The sequence below is a fragment of the Stegostoma tigrinum genome, chromosome 3 (assembly GCF_030684315.1).
Source record: "Stegostoma tigrinum isolate sSteTig4 chromosome 3, sSteTig4.hap1, whole genome shotgun sequence".
Taxonomy (NCBI): Eukaryota; Metazoa; Chordata; class Chondrichthyes; order Orectolobiformes; family Stegostomatidae; genus Stegostoma; species Stegostoma tigrinum.
The window spans coordinates 135,668,655-135,690,119 of record NC_081356.1 but is presented as its reverse complement, the minus strand read 5'-3'; the positions used below and the strand labels follow the sequence as shown (position 1 = coordinate 135,690,119).

General features: G+C 52.1%; 1 protein-coding gene across 1 annotated transcript in view; it reads right to left on the bottom strand.

Moving 5' to 3' along the window:
* The window catches only part of LOC125450949 (complement component C6-like), a 66,397-nt gene extending 61,500 nt beyond the window's left edge, over positions 1-4,897 (bottom strand). The window contains exon 1 of the mRNA XM_059644962.1: positions 4,722-4,897. The gene's annotated coding sequence lies outside the window, so the exon portion shown is untranslated. The remainder of the gene's footprint in view (positions 1-4,721) is intronic.
* Between the last annotated feature and the right edge of the window lie 16,568 nt (positions 4,898-21,465).

Here is a 21,465-nt window from a genome sequence, read left to right as displayed (position 1 = left end):
ACTTTGGTAGTCGCTATGTTTATGTGGTGAGTCCAGTTGAGTTTCTGGCCAATGTTAACCCTCAGGATGTTGATAGTGGGGAATCAGTGATGGTAACACCATTAAGACTCAAGTGGCAGTGCTTAGATTGTCTCAAGGAAAAAGAACAGAGAAAATTACAGCACAGGAACAGGCCCTTCGGCCCTCCAAGCCTGCGCCGATCGAGATCCTCTGTCTAACCTGTCATCTATTTTCTAACGGTCTGTGTCCATTTGCTCCCTGCCCATCCATGTATCTGTCCAAATATATCTTAAAAGACACTAATGTGTCTGCGTCTACCACCTCCGCTGGCAACACATTCCAGGCACCCACTACCCTCTGTGTAAAGAACTTTCCACGCATATCTCCCTTAAACTTTCCTCCTCTCACTTTGAACTCATGGCCCCTAGTAATTGAGTCCCCCACTCTGGGAAAAAGCTTCTTGCTATCCACCCTGTCTATACCCCTCATGATTTTGTAGACCTCAATCAGGTCCCCGCTCAATCTCTGTCTTTCTAATGAAAATAATCCTAATCTACTCAACCTTTCTTCATAGCTAGCACCCTCCATACCAGGCAACATCCTGGTGAACCTCCTCTGCACCCTCTCCAAAGCATCCACATCCTTTTGGTAGTGTAGCGACCAGAACTGTACACAGTACTCCAAATGTGGCTGAACCAAAGTCCTATACAACTGTAACATGACCTGCCAACTCTTGTACTCAATACCCCGCCCAATGAAGGAAAGCGTGCCATATGCCTTCTTGACCACCCTATTGACCTGCGTTGTCACCTTCAGGGAACAATAGACCTGAACACCCAGATCTCTCTGTTCATCAATTTTCCCAAGGACTTTTCCATTTACTGAATAGTTCGCTGTTGAATTAGATCTTCCAAAATGCATCGCCTCGCATTTGCCCGGATTGAACTCCATCTGCCATTTATCTGCCCAACTCTCCAGTCTATCTATATTCTGCTGTAATCTCTGACAGTCCCCTTCACTATCAGCTACTCCACCAATCTTAGTGTCATCAGCAAACTTGCTGATCAGACCACCTACACCTTCCTCCAGATCATTTACATATATCACAAACAACAGTGGTCCCAGCACGGATCCCTGTGGAACACCACTGGTCACAGGTCTCCAATTTTAGAAACTCCCTTCCACTACTACCCTCTGTCTCCTGTTGCCCAGCCAGTTTTTTTATCCATCCAACTAGCACACATTTTAGCGCTGGTTGTGATGATAACATAGATCTCATTATCACCAGCTGCTTATTCTGTTGGAAAGCAACAAACATCAAACACGCTGTCGGAGGGTCAGTGCTGAGGGAGTGGGCACTGTCGGAGGGTCAGTGCTGAGGGAGTGATGCACTGTCGGAGGGTCAGTGCTGAGGGAGTGCCACACTGTCAGAGGGTCAGTGCTGAGGGAGTGATGCACTGTCGGAGGGTCAGTGCTGAGGGAGTGCCACACTGTCGGAGGGTCAGCGCTGAGGGAGCACCGCACTGTTGCAGGGTCAGTGCTGAGGGAGTGGGCACTGTCGGAGGGACAGTGCTGAGGGAGTGGGCACTATCGGAGGGTCAGTGCTGACGGAGTGGGCACTATCGGAGGGTCAGTGCTGAGGGAGCGCCGCACTGTCGGAGGGTCAGTGCTGAGGGAGTGCCGCACTGACGGAGGGTGAGTGCTGAGGGAGCGCCGCACTGTCGGAGGGTCAGTACTGAGGGAGTGCCACACTGACGGAAGGTCAGTACTGAGGGAGCGCCGCATGGTCGGAGGGTCAGTGCTGAGGGAGTGCCGCACTGTCGGAGGGTCAGTGCTGGGTGGGTGCGCACTGTCAGAGGGTCTGTGCTGAGGGAGCGCCACACTGTCGGAGGGTCAGTGCTGAGGGAGTGATGCACTATCGGAGGGTCAGTGCTGAGGGAGTGGGCACTGTCGGAGGGTCAGCGCTGAGGGAGCACCGCACTGTTGCAGGGTCAGTGCTGAGGGAGTGGGCGCTGTCGGAGGGTCAGCGCTGAGGGAGCACCGCACTGTTGCAGGGTCAGTGCTGAGGGAGTGGGCACTATCGGAGGGTCAGTGCTGACGGAGTGGGCACTATCGGAGGGTCAGTGCTGAGGGAGCGCCGCACTGTCGGAGGGTCAGTGCTGAGGGAGCGATGCACTGTCGGAGTGTCAGTGCTGAGGGAGTGCCGCACTGACGGAGGGTGAGTGCCGAGGGAGCGCCGCACTGTCGGAGGGTCAGTGCTGGGTGGGTGCGTACTGTCAGAGGGTCTGTGCTGAGGGAGCGCCGCATTGTCAGAGGGTCAGTGCTGAGGGAGTGATGCACTGTTGAAGGGTCAGTGCTGAGTGAGTGGGCACTGTCAGAGGGTCAGTGCAGAGGGAGTGGGCACTGTCGTTTGGTCAGTGCTGAGGGAGTGCCGCACCGTCGGAGGGTCAGTGCTGAGGGTGTGGTCACTGTCGGAGGGTCAGTGCTGAGGGAGTGGGCACTGTCGGAGGGTCTGTGCTGAGGGAGCGCCGCGCTGTCGGAGGGTCAGTGCTGAGGGAGCGCCCCACTGTTGGAGAGGCAGTGCTGAGGGAGTGGGCACTGTCAGAGGGTCAGTGCAGAGGGAGTTGGCACTGTCGGAGAGTCAGAGCTGAGGGAGTGCCGCACTGTCAGAGGGTCAGTGCTGAGTGGGTGCGCACTGTCAGAGGGTCTGTGCTGAGGGAGCGCCGCGCTGTCGGAGGGTCAGTGCTGAGGGAGCACCGCACTGTTGGAGGGTCAGTGCTGAATGAGTGGGCACTGTCAGAGGGTCAGTGCTGAGGGAGTGCTGCACTGTCGGTGTATCAGTGCTGAGGGAGTGCCACACTGTCGGAGGGTCTGTGTTGAGGGAATGCTGCTGTTTCGGAGGGTCAGTGCTGAGGGAGGGGACACTGTTGGAGTGCCAGTGCTGAGGGAGCACCGCACTGTTGGAGAGTCAGTGCTGAGTGAGTGGGCACTGTCAGAGGGTCAGTGCAGAGGGAGTGGGCACTGTCAGAGGGTCAGTGCAGAGGGAGGGGACACTGTCGTTTGGTCAGTGCTAAGGGAGTGTCGCACTGACAGAGGGTCAGTGCTGAGAGAGTGCAGCACTGCCGGAGGGTCAGAGCTCGGGAGTGCCGCACCGTTGGAGGGTCAGTGCTGAGGGAATGGGCACTGTCGGAGGGTCAGTGTTGAGGGAATGGGCACTGTCGGAGGGTCAGTGCTGAGGGAATGGGCACTGTCGGAGGGTCAGTGCTGAGGGAATGGGCACTGTTGGAGGGTCAGTGTTGAGGGAGTGGGCACTGCCGGAGGGTCAGTGCTCGGGAGTGCCGCACTGTTGGACGGTCAGTGCTGAGGGAGCGCCGCACTGTCGGAGGGTCAGTGCTGAGGGAGTGGGCACTATCGGACGGTCAGTGCTGAGGGAGTGCTGCACAGTCGGTGGTTCAGTGCTGAGGGAGTGCCGCGCTGTCGGCGGGTCAGTGCTGAGGGAGTTGGCACTGTCGGATGGTCAGTGCTGAGGGAGTGGGCACTATCGGACGGTCAGTGCTGAGGGAGTGCCGCACTGTCGGCGGGTCAGTGCTGAGGGAGTGGGCACTGTCGGAGGGTGAGTGCTGAGGGAGTGGGCAGGTCGGAGGGTCAGTGCTGTGGGAGTGGGCGCTATCGGAGGGTAAGTGCTGAGGGAGTGGGCACTGTCGGAGGGTCAGTGCTGAGGGAGTGGGCACTATCGGAGGGTCAGTGCTGAGGGAGTGGGCACTATTGGAGGGTAAGTGCTGAGGGAGTGGGCACTGTCGGAGGGTCAGTGCTGAGGGAGTGGGCACTGTCAGAGGATCAGCACTGAGCGAGTGGGCACAGTCAGAGGTTCAGCGCTGAGGGAGTGGGCACTGTCAGAGGATCAGCGCTGAGGGAGCACTGCAATGTCGGAGGGTCAGTGCTGAGGAAGCGCGGCACTGTCGGAGGGTCAGTGATGAGGGAGTGCCGCACTGTCAGAGGGTCAGTGCTGAGGGAGCGCTGCATTGATGGAGGGTCAGCGCTGCGGGAGTGGGCTCTGTCGGAGGGTCAGTGCTGAGGGTGAGGACACTATCGGAGGGTCAGTGCTGAGGGAGCACCGCACTGTCGGAGGGTCAGTGCTGAGGGAGTGCCGCACTGTCGGAGGGTCAGTGCTGAGGGTGAGGACACTATCGGAGGGTCAGTGCTAAGGGAGTGCCGCACTGTCGGAGGGTCAGTGCTGAGGGAGCGGGCACTGTCGGAGGGTCAGTACTGAGGGAGCGCCGCACTGTGGGTGGGTCAGTGCTGAGGGAGTGACACGCTGCTGGATGTGATATTTTGTCTTTCATCATTTATGCTCAGGCATGAGCAATGAACTCCTTGAACAGTGCCCATGTCCTCTCACCAGCCCATTCCCAACTCGAACCAACATCGGGAACACAAGGAATGTGCTGCTTTTTAGTCGCTGTTTCCTCACGGATTCGCTGCTCTACTCCTTGTCCAATAGCAGTGATGACAGTGTTAATCAATTTGTAAGTGTGGCCACAGCACCGCATAGGTGCTATGTAAATGCAAAACTGTCCTTCCCTTGGCAATCAAAGCAAAAGAAAAGAAAATCCGAAGCTTTTTGAGAGGACATTTGCAGATGAGAATTGGTGACTTTCACCCGAATGTATTGCAGGCAGGAAGAGAGGCGAGATTCTGCAAAGATTTGGAGCTGTACTCACCCTTCTCATCGACACTCACCAACTCCCCTCAGGATGTGAGCTTGGCCAGACCCGCAGCTCAGTCAGTTTCTTGGATCACAGACTGTCTTCCGTCAAAACCAGGGAGAGCAGCAGGAATAAAACAGAGAGGGAATGAAATGTGTGGATGTAGTTAGAGGTGGAGGTTAGAGTTCCAGGTCATAGTTGAGGAGATGGCCTGTTGTTTGAGAGAGAGGAGTGAAGCATCGACAACAGGATGATAAGAAAGATTCTGATCACTTGCCTGGATGGGTGCAGCCCCAACACTCAAGAAGCTCGACACCATCCAGGACAAAGCAGCCGCTTGATTGGCACCACATCCACAAGGATCCACTCCCCCCACCACCGACACTCAGTAGCAGCAGTGTGTACCATCTACAAGATGCACTGCAGAAATTCACCAAAGACCCTCAGGCAGCACCTTCCAAACCCAGGACCACTTCCATCTAGAAGGACAGGGGCAGCAGATACATGGGAACATCATCCCCTGCAAGTTCCCCTTCGAACCACTCACCGTCCTGATGTGGAAATATATTCCCATTCCTTCACTGTCGCTGCGTCACAATCCTGGAATTCCCTCCCTAAGGAGGGAATGTGCGAGGAGGGGGCTGAAATTGGAACATGGTGAGAAAGTGGTGGGAGGCCACGTTGGGGGGAAGGGGGTGAATGGGGAATAAGTGGGGTGTAGTGGAGGTTACAGCAGTGCTAGGGGATGAATGGGATCATGGTAAGAGTAGCGGGAGAGGATGTGTGGGGAGAGGGGTCAGAGAGGGGTGGGGATGAACGGGGGGCAGTTGTGTGTGAGGAGGGGGAATGAATGGGGGAGGGGTAAGATTGGGGAAGGGAGTAAGTGTGGGAGGGGAGGGGATGAATGGGGAGGGATAAGATTGGGGATTGGGGGTAAGTGTGGGAGGGGAGGGGATGAATGGGGGAGGGGATGAATGGGGGAGGGGTAAGATTGGGGAAGGGAGTAAGTGTGGGAGGGGAGGGGATGAATGGGGAGGGATAAGATTGGGGAAGGGAGTAAGTGTGGGAGGGGAGGGGATGAATTGGGGAGGGGTAAGATTGGGGATTGGGGGTAAGTGTGGGAGGGGAGGGGATGAATGGGGGAGGGGATGAATGGGGGAGGGGTAAGATTGGGGAAGGGAGTAAGTGTGGGAGGGGAGGGGATGAATGGGGGAGGGGTAAGATTGGGGAAGGGAGTAAGTGTGGGAGGGGAGGGGTGAATGGGGGAGGTGTGGATAAGGGTGGGGATCGGTTGGAGAGGACATGGTGAGAGTGGGGTGAGGGGTTGAAGTGGGATGTGAAGGAGTTAGTAAGGAACCAGGCCTCAAAATTCCAGTGGACAACTCTCTGGTCAAAATCCAAAAAAAAGCCCAGAAAGAATTCAGCCACAGTGATGGCCAATGAGGGAAATATTGCTGCTGTGAATGGAACGGGCAAAATTTACAATGAGCTGCCTCTCTCACATTTGCTGCCGGACCAACAGCAGAGATTGAGGCAGAATGGCCTTTTCATGATCATGGTCTCTGTTTCTATATTCATTTGCCTGTTGTCTTGTGGCTATGTAACTATGATGGTGCCTAGGAAGGTAATATTTTCTTTGTGTGCTCTGGTTTTTTTAGCTTTACAGAGGGCTGCTAATTGTTGAAGGTAACGATGAATTGTTTGAATTCTGCTTCTTTGCGAATCCGAATCCCCCACCGAATGAATCAGAATTCCAGAGTGACTGCATCCCCTAAGGAAACAGTCAGTGAGAATGACAGAGGAATCCCGGGGCACCTGAAAATCAAAACGCAGCCACCAGGAAATCCCCAATAAGAGCTCTCGACCGAAAACCAATCACTTTGAAGGAAGAGACAGTAGGAACTGCAGATGCTGGAGAATCTGAGATAACAAGGTGCAGAGCTGGATGGACACAGCAGGCCAAGCAGTATCAGAGGAGCAGGAAAGCTGACATTTCGGGCCTAGACCCTTTTCTGATGAAGAGTCTAGGCCCGAAACGTCAGCTTTTGTGCTCCTGAGACGCTGCTTGGCCTGCTGTGTTCATCCAGCCCCACACTTTGTTACTTTGAAGAAAGATGCTGATCATTGACTTTGCAAACACTACGTTTGTCAGGAAGGAGTGAGTTTGGGAAACTCAGAGCTGGATGGCTTCCCAAGACTTTTTATATCTGGCTGTAAGTAAAACACTGTGTGTTTGGCGAGAGTTGTGACAAGTTCCAGCTGGTGCTGTTTGGTCTCCCTGACCAGCAGGGCAGGGTAAGGGCTCGGAGATTGTTTATTGGGGGCCAGGGAGCGATATGAATAGCCTTCCTGTAATGTGGAGGCGGCTGTGTGAACTTTCAGACCTTAGCTCGGCTCCAGTGCAGAGCGGCGGCTGAATGAAATTGCCCAAACGCATGGTCAATTTGAGCTTCGTGTCTGGACAGTGCAGGCCCAGGGGTTACAACTCTTGCCATCAGCAGGGGAAACCCAGAGATGGGGCTGACGGTCTGACAAGGCCGGGGGTGTGGGTGGGCGGCGGGGGGGGGGGGGGGGGGGGTTGCGCAGTGGGTGTGGGAGTGTTTCGGTGGGACGGTTTATTCATGAATGCTGTCTGATATGGCCAACAACATTTGAGCCTTTCCTGGAGAAAATAAGACCACAACATTTCCGGAAGCAGACAACATAACAGAGCATTGTCCCCGAGTGCGTTTTGAAAAAATCAAAGCCACATTTCACTGATGTTTATACAAAAGTAAACAGAGAAAAATGAGCACAGCCCATTTTGAGGATCTCCATGTTAATCTTTAACCCAGACACTGGCATTCACTTTACCGGCCAGTACCTCTCAGTAGGGGACCCCTCAGCAAGAGGGCACTGAGGGAACCCCATCCCGCACTCCCAGCATCAACACTGCATTCCCCATCCCACTCCCTTATCCCTATACTCCATAATCCATTAACACACCCCATCCCGCACTCCCAGCATCAATACTGCATTCCTCATCTCACTCCCTTATCCCTATACTCCATAATCCATTTACACACCCCATCCCGCACTCCCAACATCAACACTGCATTCCCCATCCCACTCCCTTATCCCTATACTCCATAATCCATTCACACACCCCATCCCGCACTCCCAACATCAACACTGCATTTCCCATCCCACTCCCTTATCCCTATACTCCATAATCCATTAACACAACCCATCCCGCACTCCCAGCATCAACACTGCATTCCCCATCCCACTCCCTTATCCCTATACTCCATAATCCATTTACACACCCCATCCCGCACTCCCAACATCAACACTGCATTCCCCATCCCACTCCCTTATCCCTATACTCCATAATCCATTTACACACCCCATCCCGCACTCCCAGCATCAACACTGCATTTCCCATCCCACTCCCTTATCCCTATACTCCATAATCCATTTACACACCCCATCCCGCACTCCCAGCATCAATACCGAATTCCCCATCCCACTCCCTTATCCCTATACTCCATAATCCATTCACACACCCCATCCCGCACTCCCGGCATCAATACTGCATTCCCCATCTCACTCCCTTATCCCTATACTCCATAATCCATTTACATACCCCATCCCGCATTCCCAACATCAACACTGCATTCCCCATCTCAATCCCTCATCACTATATTCCATAATCCATTTACACACCCCATCCCGCACTCCCAGCATCAACACTGCATTCCCCATCCCACTCCCTTATCCCTATACTCCATAATCCATTAACACACCCCATCCCGCACTCCCAGCATCAATACTGCATTCCCCATCTCACTCCCTTATCCCTATACTCCATAATCCATTTACACACCCCATCCCTCACTCCCAGCATCAACACTGCATTCCCCATCCCACTCCCTTATCCCTATACTCCATAATCCATTTACACACCCCATCCCGCACTCCCAGCATCAACACTGCATTCCCCATCTCACTCCCTTATCCCTATAGTCCATAATCCATTTACATACCCCATCCCGCATTCCCAACATCAACACTGCATTCCCCATCTCAATCCCTCATCACTATATTCCATAATCCATTTACACACCCCATCCTGCATTCCAGGCATCAATACTGCATTCCCCATCTCAATCCCTTGTCCCTATACTCCATAATCCATTTACACACCCCATCCCGCATTCCCAACATCAACACTGCATTCCCCATCTCAATCCCTCATCACTATACTCCATAACTTCGACTTGATAGAGGTACAAAGTGATCAGAGGTATAGATAGAGTGGACAGCCAGAGACGTTTTCCTAGGGTGGAGGTAGCTACTACGAGGGGGCATAGTTTTAAAATGAGTGGAGGGAGATACAGGGGAGACGTCAGAGTTTAGGTTCTTTACTCAGAGAGTGGTCGGGGTGTGGAATGCGTTGCCAGAGAGGGTAGTGGAGTCAGCCTCATTAGGAGCATTTTAGCAGCCGTTAGATAGGCATATGGATGATGGTAAAAGGTAGGGGCGGAGGTTAGATAGACCTTAAGTTTAGGGTAAAAGTTCAGTACAACATCGTGGGTTGTACTATGCTATACTGTTCTATATTCTATGCTCTAAAATCCATTTACAAATACCATCACACATTCCCAGCATCAATACTGCATTCCCCATCTCCATCCCTCATCCCTATATTTCATAATCCATGTACAATACACATCCCGCACTCCGAGCATCAATGCTGCATTCCTGATCTCAATCCCTCATCCTTATACTCCATAATCTATTTACAAACCCCATCCTGCACTCCCAGCATCAATACTGCATTCCCCATCTCAATCCCTCATCCCTATACTCCGTAATACATTTTGAAACCCCATCTCTCACTCCCAGCACCAATACTGCATTCCCCACGTCAATCCCTCATCCTTACGCTCCACAATCCACTTACAAACCCCATCCCGCACTCCCAGCAATAATATGCTGCATTTTCCATCTCATTTCCTCATTCCTAACCTCAATGACCCATTTACAAACCCCATTCTACACTCCCAGCATCAATCTCCTGCATTCCTATCTCAATCTCTCATCCCTATAGTCAGCAATCAATTTACAAACACCCATCCTGCACTCCCAGCATCAATATCCTGCTTTCCCCATCACAATCCCTCTTCCCTATACTCCATAATCCATTTGAAAACCCCATCCCACACTCCCAGCGTCAGTACCGCTTTCCCCATCTCAATCCCTCATTCCTATACTCCATAGTCCATTTAAAAATCCCATCCCGCACTCCCAGCATCAATACACTGCCTTCCCCACATCAATCCCTCATCCCAACACTCCATAATCAAGTTCCGAAACCCACCCAGCACTCCCAGCATCAATGTCCTGCATTCCCCATCTCAATCCCTCTTCCCTACACTCCATAATCCATTTACACACCCCATCCCACATTCCCAGCATCAATATACTGCATTCCCCATCTCAATCCCTCTTCCCTACACTCCATAATCCATTTACAAACCCCATCCCACACTCCCAGCATCAATATACTGCATTCCCCATCTCAATCCCTCTTCCCTACACTCCATAATCCATTTACAAACCCCATCCCACACTCTCAGCATCAATGTCCTGCATGCCCCATCTCAATCCCCCAGCGTCGGTCCGACTGGCAGGAGTGTGCAGTGAGCGAGTGCTCTGCAGCTTCTCAGGGGCCAGCAGAACGGGGGCCGGGCTCTTCCTGGTGCCAGGGTCCTGCAGGTTAATGAGCATCTACAGCGTTTTTTTTTGAAGTGGGGGGGGAAGGGAACCAGCCAATGGTTATGGCACATGGTGTTCCCAATGACATGGGGAAGAAGTGGGATGAGGTTCTGGAGGCTGAATTTGTGGAATTAGGGCTATGGAATTTATGGAATTAGGAGTCAAGACCTGAAAGGTAGTAATCTCCATCTTATTACCTGTACCACGCACTAGTGAGCCAGTGAATTAGCAGATTGGGCAGTTTAATATGTGGCTGTAGCAGGGAGGGTTTTGGATTAGTGAACAAATGGGGACGTTTCTGGAGAAGGTGGGATGTGTTTAAGAGGGACGGTCTTCACCCAAACAGTGAACAGGGACCAATATTCTTGTGTGTGGTTTTGCTAGCTCTGTTGCATGGATTTTAAACTAGTTTGGTGGGGGGGTGGGGAGGAGGCTCTGGGTTAGTTCGAGTGCGTGAGGGAATCGAGATAGTAACTGAAAAGGTACGATTCAGTGGTCATTAGAGAGGCATGGTTGCAGGATGGTCGCGGCTGGGAGTTAAATATACAGGGGTACCATGTTATTTGGAAGGAGAGAAAGGAAGGAAAGGGAGCTGCTGGATCTCTGATATTTAGGGATGGTGTCAGGGTGCAAGTACAAGACGATACTAGGTTCTGTAGAGAAGAAGCTTGAATCGATGTGAAATTAGAAATAGTGAGAGAAAAAATTCACTCAAAAGCATTGTCTACAGGTCACCAAATAACAACATCACAGTGGGGCAGGTAAGAAACAAAGAAATAACTGATGCAAATATCGTGGGCAATTTTCATCCACATGTTGATTGGTCAAACCGAGTCAGTCAAGGCAGCCATGAGGCTCAACGTACCCACCACGGTTTCCTTGAACAGTGTGTAGTGGAACCTCGAGGGAGCAAGCTATTCTAGATCTGATCGCGCGTAATGAGTCAGGAATAATTAATGATTTCATTGTTTGGGATCCACTTGGAAGGAGCGATCACACTATCGCTGAATTTAAAATACAGATGGAGGGTGAGAAGATAAAATTCAATAAAGAAAGGAGGCTACAATGGGTTGAGGGAAGAGGTGGTAAGGACGATTGGGAGCAAAGTCTATATGGTGGGACAGCTGAGGAACAATGAAGAACTTTCAAAGTGGTTTTTCACAGTGCTCAGCAAAAATATATAACAGTGAGAAAGAAGGACTGCAGGAAAAGGGATAATCAGCCATGGATAATTAAGGAAGTAATGGCAGGAATCATATTAAAAGCCAATGTATACAAATATACCAAGATTAATGAGTAAATAGAGAATTGGGGAATCATTAAGGGTCAACAGAAAGCCACAACTAAGCAATAATGAAAAGTAAGATAGATTACAAGAGTCAGCTGGCTCTGAACATTAAAACAGATAGCAAAAGTTTCTACAAATATATAAAATGAAAAATAAAGGCTAAAGTAAACATTGGCCCTTTAGAGGATGAGAAGGGGGATTTAATAATGGGAAATCAGGAAATAGCTGAGGCACTGAACAGATATTTTGCGTCGGCCTTCATAGTGGAAGTCACAAATAAAATGCCAACAATTGATGACTTGGAGGCAACGACAGGGAGGACCTCGAAATGATCATTATCACGAAAGAGGTAGTGCTGAGTAAGCTAATGGTGCTAAAGGTAAGACAGGTCTCTTCACCCTGGTGGAATGTATCCCAGGGTACTAAAAGGAATGGTGGGGCAAATAGCAATAATACAGCCGATTCCTGGGTGGATGTGGCAGATTGAAAAACAGTAAGTGTTTAAGAAAGGAGGTAGGTGAAAGGTGGTAACTGCAGGCTCATTCAGCTTAACCTCTGTAGACGGGAAAATGCTTGAATCTATCATCAAGGAAGAAACAGTGAGACAATTGGGTAGAAATTGCCCCATTGGGCAGATGCAGCATGAGACCATGTTAACCTAATTTGCTGGAATTGTTTGAGGGGGTTACAAGTGTGGGTGACAACGGGAAACCAGTGGGTGTGGTGAATCGGGATTTCCAAATGGGATTTGACTCGGGGGAGCACAAAAGCTGCTGCAGAAGATAAAGGTGTAATGTGTTCCAGGACAACGCATCAGCACAGACTGAGGACCGGCTAACTAACAGGAAGCAAACAGTGGGGATAAGTGCGTGCTTTTCTTGGTTGGTGATCAGCGGGCAGTGCCTCAAGGATCGGTGCTGGGACAGCAATTGTTTACAATTTACTGAGATCATTTAAGCTGGGGACCATGTGTAGTGTGTCAAAGTTCACAGATGAGTGTGCAGAGGACACTGAAAGCGTACAGTTTTGGTCTCCATACATGGGAAAGGATATACTGGCACCGGAGGGGGTGCAGATTGGCTTGGGTTGATTTATTGTCATGTGTACCTAAGTACAGTGAAAAGCTTTGTTTGTGAGCGGTACTGGCAGGTCATAGAAAGCAAGGACATACTGATCACAGGGTGAAAAACAACTAGCAGAGGCACACAGATTACATTAAACAGGGCGTGCACCAGACAAGATCAACTTTAGCAAAATCAGTGTTATTTGTGACTAGAGAGACCATCCATCAGTCTGATAACAGCCGGGAAGAGACTGTTCCTGAACCTGCTGGTGTGTGTGTTCAGGATTCTGTACCTTCAGCCTGATGGAAGAGGCTGTGGGAGATCATTACCGGGGTGCGATGGGTCTTTGATGATGTTGGCCGCCTTTTTGTGGCAGTGAGCCGTGTAAATGGAGCCCATGGATGGAAGGTTGGCTCCTGTGATGGTCCAGGCTGTGTACACCACCTTCTGTAGTCTCTTACGCTCCTGGGCAGAGCGGTTGCCGTACCAGGCCGTTATACACCCAGACGGTATGTTTTCAACGGGGCATCTGTAGAAGGTGGTGAGGGTCCTTATGGACTTGGCAAATTTCCTGAGCTGCCTGAGGAAGGAGAGGTGTTGTTGTACCTTCCTGACTATCACATCTACGTGGGAAATCGGGGACAGATTGTCAGTTATTGTCACTCCGAGGAATTTGACTCTTGCTACCCTCTCAATGCTAACACTGTCAATTTAGATCGAAGTGTGTTCTCCGTTCTTTCTGAAGTTCACAAAGTGGATTCCAGAGTTGAGAGGGTTAGCTCGTGAGGAGAAACTGAGTAGACTGGGATTATCAGAGATAATGGGAACTGCAGATGCTGGAGAATCCGAGATAACAAAGCGTGGGGCTGGATGAACACAGCAGGCCAAGCAGCATCTCAGGAGCACAAAAGCTGACGTTTCGGGCCTACACCCTTCATCAGAGAGGGGGATGGGGTGAGGGTTCTGGAATAAATAGGGAGAGAGGGGGAGGCGGACCAAAGATGGAGAGTAAAGAAGATAGGTGGAGAGGAGAGTGTAGGTGGGGAGGTAGGGAGGGGATAGGTCAGTCCAGGGAAGACAGACAGGTCAAGGAGGTGGGATGAGGTTAGTAGGTAAGAAATAGGGTTCGGGCTTGAAGTTGGAGGAGGGGATAGGTAATAGGAAGAACAGGTTAGGGAAGCGGGGACAGGCTGAGCTGGTTTTGGGATGCAGTGGGGGAAGGGGAGATTTTGAAGCTTGCGAAATCCACATTGATACCATTGGGCTGCAGGGTTCCCAAGCGGAATATGAGTTGCTGTTCCTGCAACCTTCAGGTCGCATCATTGTGGCACTGCAGGAGGCCCAGGATGGACATGTCATCTAAAGAATGGGAGGGGGAGTGGAAATGGTTTGCGACTGGGAGGTGCAGTTGTTTATTGCGAACCGAGCGGAGGTGTTCTGCAAAGCGGTCCCCAAGCCTCCGCTTGGTTTCCCCAATGTAGAGGAAGCCACACCGGGTACAGTGGATGCAGTATACCACATTGGCAGATGTGCAGGTGAACCTCTGCTTAATATGGAAGGTCATCTTGGGGCCTGGGATAGGGGTGAGGGAGGAGGTGTGGGGGCAAGTGTAGCATTTCCTGCGGTTGCAGGGGAAGGTGCCGGGTGTGGTGGGGTTGGAGGGGAGTGTGGAGCGTTCAAGGGAGTCGTGGAGAGAGTGGTTTCTCCAGAAGGCAGACAGGGGTGGGGGTGGGAAAATGTCTTTGGTGGTGGGGTCGGATTGTAGATGGCGGAAGTGTCGGAGAAACCAACTCTTGCCCCTCCAAGACCGCGTTAGGGAACTGGAGCGGGAGCTGGATGAACTTCGGATCATTCGGGAGGCAGAGTCAGTGATAGACAAGAGTTTCAGGGAAGTAGTTAATCCTAAGCACGAAGAAAGCTGCGTAACTGTTAGAAGGGGGAAAAGCAGTCAGTGCAGGGATCCCCTGCGGTCGTTCCCCTGAAAAACAAGTATACCGTTTTGGATACTGTTGGAGGGGACGACTTACCCAGACCATGCAGTAGCGTGCAGGTCTCTGGCACAGAGTCTGTCCCTCTTGCACAGAAGGGAAGGGGGGATAGGAAGGGAGTGATAGTCATTGGGGACTCAATAGTTAGAGGGACTGATAGAAGGTTTGCCAGGAAGGAAAGAGACTCATGGTTGGTGTGTTGCCTCCCAGGTGCCAGGGTCCAAGATATCTCAGATCATGTCTTTGCGGTCTTGAAGGGAGAGGGTGACCAGCCCCCAGTCATAGGCACCAACGACATAGGTAGAAAGAGGGATAGGGATGTCAGGCAGGATTTCAGGGAGTTAGGGTGGAAGCTGAGAGCTAGAACAAACAGAGTGGTTATCTCTGACAACAAGGTGCGGAGCTGGGTGAACACAACAGGCCAAGCAGCATCTCAGGAGCACAAAAGCTGACGTTTCAGGCCTAGACCCTTCATCAGAGAGGGGGATGGGGAGAGGGTTCTGGAATAAATAGGGAGAGAGGGGGAGGCAGACCGAAGATGGAGAGAAAAGAAGATAGGTGGAGAGGAGAGTATAGGTGGGGAAGTAGGGAGGGGATAGGTCAGTCCAGGGAAGGCGGACAGGTCAAGGAGGCGGGATGAGGTGGTAGGTAAGAAATGGAGGTGCGGCTTGAGGTGGGAGGAAGGGATGGGTGAGAGGAAGAACAGGTTAGGGAGGCAGAGACAGGCTGGGCTGGTTTTGGGATGCAGTGGGTGGGGGGGAAGAGCTGGGCTGGTTGTGTGGTGCAGTGGGGGGAGGGGAAGAGCTGGGCTGGTTTTGGGATGCGGTGGGGGAAGGGGAGATTTTGAAACTGGTGAAGTCCACATTGATACCATTAGGCTGCAGGGTTCCCAAGTGGAATATAAGTTGCTGTTCCTGCAACCTTCAGGTGGCATCATTGTGGCAGTGCAGGAGGCCCATGATGGACATGTCATCTAAAGAATGGGAGGGAGAGTGGAAATGGTTCGCGACTGGGAGGTGCAGTTGTTTTCTGTGAACTGAGCAGAGGTGTTCTGCAAAGCGGTCCTCAAGCCTCCACTTGGTTTCCCCAATGTAGAGGAAGCCACACCGGGTACAGTGGATGCAGTATACCATATTGGCAGATGTGCAGGTGAACCTCTGCTTAATGTGGAATGTCATCTTGGGGCCTGGGTAGGGGTGAGGGAGGAGGTGTGGGGGCAAGTGTAGCATTTCCTGCGGTTGCAGGGGAAGGTGCTGGGTGTGGTGGGGTTGGAGGGGAATGTGGAGCAAACAAGGGACTCACGGAGAGAGTGGTCTCTCCGGAAAGCAGACAAGGGTGGGGATGGAAAAATGTCTTGGGTGGTGGGGTCGGATTGTAAATGGCGGAAGCGTCGGAGGAAGATGCGTTGTATCCGGAGGTTGGTGGGGTGGTGTGTGAGAACGAGGGGGATTCTCTTTGGGCGGTTGTGGCGGGGGCGGGGTGTGAGGGATGTGTTGTGGGAAATGGGGGAGACGCAGTCAAGGGCGTTCTCGATCACTTTGGGCGGAAAGTTGCGGTCCTTGAAGAACTTGGACATCTGGGATGTGTGGGAGTGGAATGCCTCATCCTGGGAGCAGATGCGGCGGAGGCAGAGGAATTGGGAATAGGGGATGGAATTTTTGCAGGAGGGTGGGTGGGAGTGGTTATCTCTGGTTTGTTACCCGTGCCGCGTGATAGCGAGGCAAAGAACAGGGAGAAATTTCACCTGAACACGTGGCTGCAGGGATGGTGCAGGAGGGAGGGCTTCAGCTACATGGACAATTGGGGCTCATTCTGGGGAAGGTGGGACCTCTACAAACAGGGCAGTCTCCACTTGAACCAGAGGGGCACTAATATACTGGGTGGGAAATTTGCTCGTGCTATTCGGGTGGACGTAAACTAGCTCAGAAGGGGGATGGGAAACTGAGGTGTAGTCCTAGTACAAAGGAGGATGAGAGTAGAGAGGACATGGACAGGACCTCACTGTCACAGGAATATGCTGGCAGACAACAAGCTGGATTGAAGTGTGTCTATTTTAACGCCAGGAGTATCCGGAATAAGGTAGGTGAGCTTGCAGTATGGATAGGCACCTGGGACTTCGATGTTGTGACCATTTCAGAGACATGGATAGTGCAAGGTCAGGAATGGATGTTGCCACTTCCAGGGTTTAGATCTTCCATTAAGATCAGGGAAGGTGGTAAGGGGGCGGTGGGGGGGGAGGTGTGGCTTTGTTAGTCAAGGACAGTTTAACGGTGGCTGAAATAACCTTTGACAAGGAATCATCTACTGAGGTGGTATGGGCTGTGGTCAGAAACAGGAGAGGAGAGGTAACACTGCTGGGAGTTTTTTTATAGGCCTCCGCAGGGATGTGAAGGAGAGGATTGGCAGAACGATTCTGGGCAGGAGTGTGAGGAACAAGGCAGTCATTATGGGAGACTTTAACTTCCCTAACATTAACTGGAAATGCTATAACTCTAGTACGTCAGATGGAGCAGTTTTTGTCCAATGTGTGCAGGACGGTTTCCTGACACAGTATGTCGAAGGGCCGACAAGAGGGGAGGCCACACTGGATCTGGTACTTGATTTAGTGATAGGTGAGCACTTTGGAGAGAGAGTGACCATAATTTGGTTACATTTAGTTCAGCGATGGAAAGGGATAGGAGCATGCCACAGGGCAAGAGTTATAGATGGGGGAAGGGCAATTATATGCGATTAGGCAAGACTAAGGAGGCATAGAATGGGGTAGCAAAATGCAGGGGATGGGGACAATCAACATGTGGAGCTGGTTTAAGGAACAGATATTGCGTGTCCTCGATCGGTATGTTCCTGCCAGGCAGGGAGGAAGTGATAAGGTAAGGGAACCGTGATTTACGAAAGAAATTGTATCTCTTGTTAAGCGGAAGAGGGAGGCTTATGTGACGATGAGACGAGATGGTTCAGATAAGGCGATGGAGAGTTACAGATTAGCTAGGAAGGATTTAAAGAGTGAGTTAAGAAGAGGGAGGAGGGGACATGAGCAGACATTAGCAGGTAGAATAAAGGAGAACCCTAAAGCTCTCTATAGGTATGTGAGGAATAAGAGGATGACTGGGGTAGGAATAGGGCCAGTCAAAGACAGATGTAGGAAGTTGTGTGTGGACCCTGAGGAGATCGGGAGAGGTGCTAAACGAATATTTCTCATCTGTTTTCACTGAGGAACAGGAGAATATTGTAGAGGAGATGACTGAGTTACAGGCTACTAGAATTGAAAGGATTAGGGTTAGTAAGGCGGAGGTGTTATCAATTCTAGAAGGTGTGAAGGTCGATAAATCCCTTGGGCCAGACGGGATTTTTCCGAGGATTGTCTGGGAAGCTAGGGAGATGGTGGTGGAGACTTTGGCCTTGATCTTTGAGTCCTCATTGTCTATAGGTTTAGTACCAGAGGACTGGAGGATTGCAAATGTTGTGCCCTTGTTCAAGAAGGGCAGTAGGGATGACCCAGGTAATTATAGACCAGTGAGCCTTATGTCTGTTAGAGGAAAAGTTTTGGAAAGGATTATAAGAGATAGGATTTATAATCATCTCGCAAGCAACAATTTGATTGGAGAGAGTCAACATGGATTCGTCCAGGGCAGGTCGTGTCTCACAAACCTCATTGAGTTTTTTGAGAAGGTGACCAAGCATGTGGATGAGGGTAGGGCAGTTGACGTGGTGTACATGGACTTCAGTAAAGCCTTTGATAAGGTTCCACATGGTAGGCTCTTGGAGAAAATACAGAGGCATGGGATTGAGGGGGATTTAGCAGTTTGGATTAGAAACTGGCTTTCTGCAAGGAGGCAACGAGTGGTGGTTGATGGAAAATATTCACCCTGGAGTCTGATTACTAGTGGTGTGCCTCAAGGATCTGTTTTGGGACCACTGCTGTTTGTCATTTTTATAAATGACTTGGACGTGGGCATAGGTGGATGGGTTAGTAAGTTTGCGGATGACACTAAAGTCGATGGAGTGGTGGACAGTGTGGAAGAATGTTGCAGGTTGCAGGGAGACTTGGATAAACTGCAGAATTGGGCTGAAAGGTGGCAAATGGAGTTTAATACGGATAAATGCGAGGTAATTCACTTTGGGAGGAATAACAGAAAGGCATAATACCGGGTCAGTGGACAGATTCTTGGTAATGTGGATGTGCAGAGGGATCTTGGTGTCCATGTACATAGATCCCTGAAAGTTGCCACCCAGGTTGATTGTGCTGTTAGGAAGGCTTACGGTGTGTTAGGTTTTATTGGTAGAGGGATTGAGTTCTGGAGCCGTGATGTCATGCTGCAACTGTACAAAATGCTAGTGCGGTCTCATTTGGAATATTGCGTGCAGTTCTGGTCGCCCTGTTACAGGAAGGATGTGGAAGCATTGGAAAAGGTGCAGAGGAGATTTACCAGGATGTTGCCTGGTTAGAGCGCAGACCCTATGAAGAAAGGCTGAGGGACTTGGGTCTGTTCTCATTGGAGAGAAGGAGGCTAAGAGGGGATTTAATAGAGACATACAAAATGATCAGAGGATTAGACAGAGTGGACAGTGAGAGTCTTTTTCTGAGGATGATGACTTCAGCTTGTACGAGGGGGCATAGCTACAAATTGAGGGGTGATAGATTTAAGACAGATGTCAGAGGCAGGTTCTTTACTCAGAGAGTGGTAAGGGCATGGAACACCCTGCCTGCCAATGTAGTTAACTCAGCCACATGAGGGGCATTTAAACAGTCCTTGGATAAGCATATGGATAATGATGGGATAGTGTAGGGGGAGGGGGTTAGATTAGTTCACAGGTCGGCGCAACATCGAGGGCCGAAGGGCCTGTTCTGCGCTGTATTGTTCTATGTTATTGTGGGGAGGGGATGTGAGGAATGAGTTGTGGGAAATGTGGGAGACAGGGTCGAAGGGTATGAGGGGAGGGTGGAGGGGTGTGGGTGGTATTTGCGGGGGAGGCAGGTATTTTGCGGAGGTGTGGGGGTGTGTGAGGGGGTAGGGGGAGTGTGTGGGGAATTTGGGGAGGAGTGGGGGTATTTGTGGAGGATGGAGGGTGGGGGTTGTGTGGAGGGTGTGTGTGTGGGGTGTGTGTGAGGGTGAGCGTGTGGGGGTGCTGGGAGGGGTGTGTGTTTGGATTTGTTTTGGGAATATGTGGAGGGTTGTGGGGGTGTGTTTGTGGCTGTGTCGGGGGGGGAGTGTTGGGAGTGTGTGCGCGCGCGCGCGTGTGTGTGTGTGTGTGTGTGTGTGTGTGTGTGTGTGTGTGTGTGTGTGTGTGTGTGTGTGGAGGGGATGTGGTGGGGTTGTGATTGGGGCTGTGTGGGGGGGTAGGTGGGAGGGATGTTTGAAGGGTGTTGGGGGTGTGGGGGAGGGCTCTGGGGTGTGTGTGGGGGGTGTGATTGGGGCTGTGTAGGGGGCATGTGGGAGGGATGATTGAAGGATGTTGAGGGTGTGTGGGAGGGCTGTGGTGTATGTGTGGTGGGGGTGCGTTTGGGGCTGTGTGGGGGGGTGTGGGAGGGATGTGTGAAGGGTGTTGGGGTGTGTGTGGGAGGCTGTGGGGTGTGTGTGGGGGGGGTGTGTGGGAGGGATGTGTGAAGGGTGTTGGGGGTGTGTGGGAGGGCTGTGGGGTGTGTGTGGGGGGTGCGTTTGGGGCTGTGTGGGGGGGTATGTGGGAGGGATGTGTGAAGGATGTTGGGGGTGTGTGGGAGGGCTGGGGGGTGTGTGTGGGGGGGTTGTTTGTGGCTGTTTGGGAGGGGTGTGGGGGGATGAGTTGGGGGCTGTGTGTGCAGGGTGATGGGGGTGTGTTTGTGGGTGGGTGTGGGATGTGTATGGGGGGATGGGGGTTGTGTGTGGGGGGATGGGGGAGTGTGTGTGGGGGGATGGGGGTGTGTGTGGGGGGAAGGGGGTGTGTGTGGGAGGGATGGGGGTGTGGGGGGGGGTGATGGGGGTGTGTGTGGGAGGGATGGGGGTGTGTGGGGGCGATGGGTGTGTGTGTGTGTGGTGGGGTGGGGGTGAGTGTGGTGGGGTGTGGGGGCGTGTTAGGGGTGTGTGTTGGGGGGATGGGGGTGTGTGTGTGGGTGAGGGATGGGTTTGTGTGTGTGGGGGGGATGGGGGTGTGTGTGTCTGGGGGGATGGGGGTGTGTGTGTGTGGGGGGGGTGGGGTTGTGTGTGGGGGAGATGGGGGTGTGTGTGTGTGGGGGGGTTGTATGGGTGTGTGTGTGTGGGGGTATGGGGGTGTGTGTGTGTGGGGGGGATGGGTGTGTGTGTGTGTGTGTGGGGGGGATGGGGGTGTGTGTGTGGGGTGATGGGGGTGTGTGTGGGGGGTGGGATGGGGTGCGTGTGTGGGGGGGGTTGGGGTGTGTGTGTTGGGGGGGACGGGAGTGTGTGTGTGGGGGATGGGGGTGTGTGTGGGAGGGGTGGGGTTGTGTGTTGGGTGGTTGGGGTGTGTGTTGTGGGGATGGGGTGGTGTGTGTGGGGGGGGACGGGGGTGTGTGTATGGTGGGGGACGGGGGTGTGTGTTGGGGGGACGGGGGTGTGTGTGTGGGGGGATGGGGGTGTGTGTGTGGGGGGATGGGGGTGTGTGGGGGGGATTAGGGTGTGTATGTGGGCGGGGATGGGGCTGTGTGTATGGGGGGGATGGGGGTGTGT